This window comes from Limulus polyphemus, unplaced genomic scaffold (assembly GCF_000517525.1).
Source record: "Limulus polyphemus unplaced genomic scaffold, Limulus_polyphemus-2.1.2 Scaffold9130, whole genome shotgun sequence".
Classification (NCBI taxonomy): domain Eukaryota; kingdom Metazoa; phylum Arthropoda; class Merostomata; order Xiphosura; family Limulidae; genus Limulus; species Limulus polyphemus.
The window spans coordinates 14,528-20,658 of NW_013674740.1; the positions used below are offsets into that span (position 1 = coordinate 14,528).

General features: G+C 30.5%; 1 long non-coding RNA gene across 1 annotated transcript in view; it reads left to right on the top strand.

The window, feature by feature from the left end:
* The first annotated feature begins 2,546 nt into the window (after positions 1–2,546).
* Positions 2,547–6,131, top strand: part of LOC106475766 — a 6,358-nt gene continuing 2,773 nt past the window's right edge. The window contains exons 1-2 of the long non-coding RNA XR_001291849.2: positions 2,547–2,634; positions 3,969–4,059. This is a non-coding gene — a long non-coding RNA (uncharacterized LOC106475766). The remainder of the gene's footprint in view (positions 2,635–3,968; positions 4,060–6,131) is intronic.

The following is a 6,131-nucleotide window of genomic DNA, read 5'->3' on the forward strand; positions in this document are numbered from 1 at the left end:
GACAACAGTAAACACTTGGCTAACATCTTTACCTCTAAAGTGACAACAGTAAACACTTGGCTAACATCTTTACCTCTAAAGTGACAACAGTAAACACTTGGCTAACATCTTTACCTCTAAGGTGACAACAGTAAACACTGGCTAACATCTTTACCTCTAAGGTGACAACTGTAAACACTGGCTAACATCTTTACTTCTAAAGTGACAACAGTAAACACTGGCTAACATCTTTACCTCTAAAGTAACAACAGTAAACACTGGCTAACATATTTACCTCTAAAGTGACAACTGTAAACACTGGCTAACATCTTTACTTCTAAAGTGACAACAGTAAACACTGGCTAACATCTTTACCTCTAAAGTGACAACAGTAAACACTGGCTAACATATTTACCTCTAAAGTGACAACTGTAAACACTTGGCTAACATCTTTACCTCTAAAGTGACAACAGTAAACACTTGGCTAACATCTTTACCTCTAAAGTGACAACTGTAAACTACTGGCTAACATCTTTACCTCTAAGGTGACAACTGTAAACACTGGCTAACATCTTTACTTCTAAAGTGACAACTGTAAACACTGGCTAACATCTTTACCTCTAAGGTGACAACAGTAAACACTGGCTAACATCTTTACCTCTAAGGTGACAACTGTAAACACTGGCTAACATCTTTACTTCTAAAGTGACAACAGTAAACACTGTCTAACATCTTTACTTCTAAAGTGATAACTGTAAACACTGTCTAACATCTTTACTTCTAAAGTGATAACTGTAAACACTGGCTAACATCTTTACTTCTAAAGTAACAACTGTAAACACTCTCTAACATCTTTACCTCTAAGTAAGCATCATAAATTTTGAACAGTGACAGATTAAGTAAGGTTTGAGCAACTGCCAAGGGCTCATGGTCTAAGGGAGGTCCCATACAAAAAACAAATTGTAAATCAGATGAAATATATAAATATCTTATTATGTTAAGCCTCTCAATATGGGCTTGGTCCCAGGGACTGACCATGTGACTGTTTCGTACTAGTATATAGTTTAATACTATAACCTTTAATACATTATGTGTATTCTCACACAATTTGGCGGGCATAGTAAATATTACAAGTTGTTTGTATATAGAAAATCAGTTTTTTTTTAATGAAGTATTTTTACTAAAGATTTATCCATGAATATATATATATATAGTCTTTTTTTTTCTAGTCCAAGTGCAAGTAATAGTTATGTTAAAACAGGGCAGTTCAATTTAGCTGACCTCATAACCACCAAAAAAAAAATTAAATAAATCTGAATCTGAATTACACTTTTTTATTTCTAGAACAACTTCAGATTGTAACATGAAGCTTCACTTGTTTATCAACTCATATCAGTATACATCTATTTATACTTAAGTTGTATTGTTTTATTGCCCTTTGAACTGTGTCTAACCACTACTGGAGCCATTATAAGTCATAAATCACTGGCAAACATGTAACTCATGTTAAGCTCTCAAATAACACTATGTATACCTCATGAAAAATTTCTATCATTATTTATTTATGTTTTAACCTACCCTTAAATAACTTTAAAAGTTTCCTATTTTTACACATTAGTTATTTTTAAAATAATAAATACACATGAAAAAAAAAGAAATAAAGTATTCAACGTGGGTCTTGTTTGTTTGTTTTTTTGCTATCGACAGTCTATGACACTTAACCCTACTTTTTTATACTAATGGTACAACTGCACTAAGTAATTTTTCTTTAATTAAATAATGCTCCAAAAAACACAGAATAATAAAGTTCCAAAAGTAAATTATGTTCCATAACTATCACAATTTTTCTAGCTATGCGACAAGAGACATCAGAAGTTCAGTTAAGCTAGTCAATGTGCCACCCTTAATCCGTCACTGTCTTTGGATGCAGAAATATATAAAAGTAATTAAATTCATGAACTCAAAATATTATAAAAGTGTGTAGGTACAGTCTGTGTCACAAAACATTACAAAAGTGTGTAGGTACAGTCTGTGTCACAAAACATTATAAAAGTGTAGGTAAAGTCTGTGTCACAAAACATTATAAAAGTGTGTAGGTAAAGTCTGTGTCACAAAACATTATAAAAGTGTGTAGGTATAGTCTGTGTCACAAAACATTATAAAAGTGTGTAGGTAAAATCTGTCACAAAACATTATAAAAGTGTGTAGGTAAAATCTGTCTAATAAACATTATAAAAGTGTGTAGGTACAGTGTGTCACAAAACATTATAAAAGTGTGTAGGTACAGTGTGTCACAAAACATTATAAAAGTGTGTAGGTAAAATCTGTCACAAAACATTATAAAAGTGTGTAGGTACAGTCTGTGTCACAAAACATTATAAAATTATGTAGATACAATCTGACACAAACCATAATAAAAGTGTGTAGGTACAGTCTGTGTCACAAAACATTATAAAAGTGTGTAGGTACAGTCTGTGTCACAAAACATTATAAAATTATGTATGATGTGTTCTTTTCTTTTTGTGTTTGTCAGCTATTATTTTTTATTTTACATTCATGAATTTTATTATGAGAATATTACTGATTTACAGTTATGAACATCAGAGAGCAAAGCTTCTTCTCATTCAAGCTAAACTATTAAGAAAAACAGGAAAGGTATGCATGATTCATTATCTTCCTTTTTTGAGTTACTTCTTTCAATCTAATCGATATTAGACAGTAAAACTGTGAAAGATTGTCATCCTTCTATTAATATATTACTTTCAATATAATTTATTTAGGACAGTAAAACTGTGAAAGATTGTCATTATTCTATTAAGATATTACTTTCAATCTAGTTTATTTAGGACAGTAAAACTGTGAAAGATTGTCATCCTTCTATTAAGATATTACTTTCAATCTAATTTATTTAGGACAGTAAAACTGTGAAAGATTGTCATTATTCTATTAAGATATTACTTTCAATCTAGTTTATTTAGGACAGTAAAACTGTGAAAGATTGTCATCCTTCTATTAAGATATTACTTTCAATCTTTATTTATTTAGGACAGTAACCTGTGAAAGATTGTCATCCTTCTATTAAGATATTACTTTCAATCTAGTTTATTTAGAACAGTAAAACTGTGAAAGATTGTCATCCTTCTATTAAGATATTACTTTCAATCTAATCTATATTAGACAGTAAAACTGTGAAAGATTGTCATCCTTCTATTAAGATATTACTTTCAATCTTTATTTATTTAGGACAGTAACCTGTGAAAGATTGTCATCCTTCTATTAAGATATTACTTTCAATCTTTATTTATTTAGGACAGTAAAACTGTGAAAGATTGTATCAGCCTTCTTTTGAGTTACTTTATGTCATAACTTCAAATAGATATCATTCAACTTACAGTATAGAATCTTTTAAATGTGCATTTATCAGAAAACAGAGAGTGCTAATGTTGTTTAATGTTTATAAACCTGTTTATTCAGGGTTGGTTAGAGTTGTTTGTTGACTGTTGTTTTAATTAAATGTATTATATTTTTAAATAACTTGTGTAAGCCTACATAGTGTTATTTAGAATGATATATTGATCATGATGAAAAAAATAAACGAGGTTACACTTGTTAATGTAACTTATTGTTTCTTTTGCAAACCTAAAAAGTATAACTAATATATTTTGTTTATTATATTATATAATATTATAGTTTAGTTTCAACAAATAATATAATTCTGTAGATTATTTTACAACTTCAAACAAAAAGTTTTATTTAACATAATTCTCAATGTTCTTTCTCCTATCTTTTTTTCCCCTTTTTGCTTCACGTAACTCTTTCAATGACTACCCTGTACCATGAGGGGTGGCATAACACAGTTTAAGAAACATTGATGTAGTGAATTAGTTTGTCGTTTTTTTTTAAACAATATCGTTTTGCTTTATTGGTAGTAAAGCTTCTTTTAAATAGATTTCTGTCATTACAGTATTCTGTTTTATTGGCTGATACAGGATCCTCTGGAAGCTTTCCCTAACCATCATCACCACAGATACTCTGCCTCCCCATTTTTCCGTCAGAAGTCATTGTCCAAAGCCAGCTCAGGTGGATTTTTTTGTCTTTATAACATTGTTTACTAATTGTTACTGAGCAAGGTTTAAAGCAGCACATTAATATCAAAAAGTGCTGTGGACAAACTACAATATACATGAAATAGGGTTAAACCAGCACATTAATATCAAAAAGTGCTGTGGACAAACTACAATATACATGAAATAGGGTTAAACCAGCACATTAATATCAAAACGTGCTGTGGACAAACCACAATATACATGAAATAGGGTTAAACCAGCACATTAATATCAAAACATGCTGTGGACAAACTACAATATACATGAAATATGGTTAAACCAGCACATTAATATCAGAACGTGCTGTGGACAAACTACAATATACATGAAATATGGTTAAACCAGCACATTATTATCAAAACGTGTGGACAAACTACAGTATACATGAAATAGGGTTAAACCAGCACATTAATATCAGAACGTGCTGTGGACAAACTACAATATACATGAAATAGGGTTAAACCGGCACATTAATATCAGAACGTGCTGTGGACAAACTACAATATACATGAAATAGGGTTAAACCGGCACATTAATATCAGAACGTGCTGTGGACAAACTACAATATACATGAAATAGGGTTAAACCAGCACATTAATATCAGAATGTGCTGTGGACAAACTACAATCAAAAAAGAAATAGGGTTAAACCAGCACATTAATATCAGATCATGTGGACAAACTACAGTATACATGAAATAGAGCATTGTTTTTTACTAAATCATTATTTGAAACTAATAATTACTTATTAATGTTTCTCAGTCAAATACAGTACTTAATAATGTACAGTTGAACTTCTGTTACATTATCTCTCTGGACATACACAAGTGATACATAGCAAATAATTGTCATCAATTATCCATCCATTTGTTTGTATGTGTTAAGAAACTCTTAAAGTACACAAATATTTAGTTGGTATCATCTTGGAAAGTACATGGAAAGGTTGAAGATATTTTAGTTCTAATGAAAAAATATGATAAGTTCTTTCTTTTTTCAGAAACATTCATCCCTATTATGATAAGAATGCTCTGGCTAGTACAGAAGGTTTGAAAAACAAACATGGTAGAAAGCTTAGTTGTTGGACTACCTGTCTCAGAAAAGCAGTGTTGTCGTGGAAACACCATCTAGTTTTATGTTAGTTGGTACTGAGGTTATATAGCACGAGTAGTACGTTATGGTGAGAACTAAATACACGGATAGTATTAGATCATATCTTTTATAATCAGAAACACCTTTGGTTGATACATGTAGTATGTGATAGGATATGTGTGTTTTTAACAACTGCTGTGGTACAGTGACAACACCTTGTGTTAGTAACGTGTTTAATATTGGGAATACATATTTTGAATAACTAGTATAGTATAGTGACAACACCTTGTGTTAGTAACGTGTTTAATATTGGGAATACATATTTTGAATAACTAGTATAGTATAGTGACAACACCTAGTGTTAGTAACGTGTTTAATATTGGGAATACATATTTTTGAATAACTAGTATAGTATAGTGACAACACCTTGTGTTAGTAACGTGTTTAATACTGGGAATACATAATTTGAATAACTAGTATAGTGACAACACCTTGTGTTAGTAACGTGTTTAATATTGGGAATACATATTTTGAATAACTAGTATAGTGACAACACCTTGTGTTAGTAACGTGTTTAATACTGGGAATACATAATTTGAATAACTAGTATAATATAGTGACAACACCTTGTGTTAGTAATGTGTTTAATACTGGGAATACATAATTTGAATAACTAGTATAGTGACAACACCTTGTGTTAGTAAAGTGTTTAATATTGGGAATACACATTTTGAATAACTAGTATAATATAGTGACAACACCTTGTGTTAGTAACGTGTTTAATATTGGAAATACATAATTTGAATGACTAGTATAGTGACAACACCTTGTGTTAGTAATGTGTTTAATATCGGGAATACATATTTTGAATAACTAGTATAATATAGTGACAACACCTTGTGTTAGTTACGTGTTTAATACTGGGAATACATAATTTGAATAACTAGTGTAGTGACAG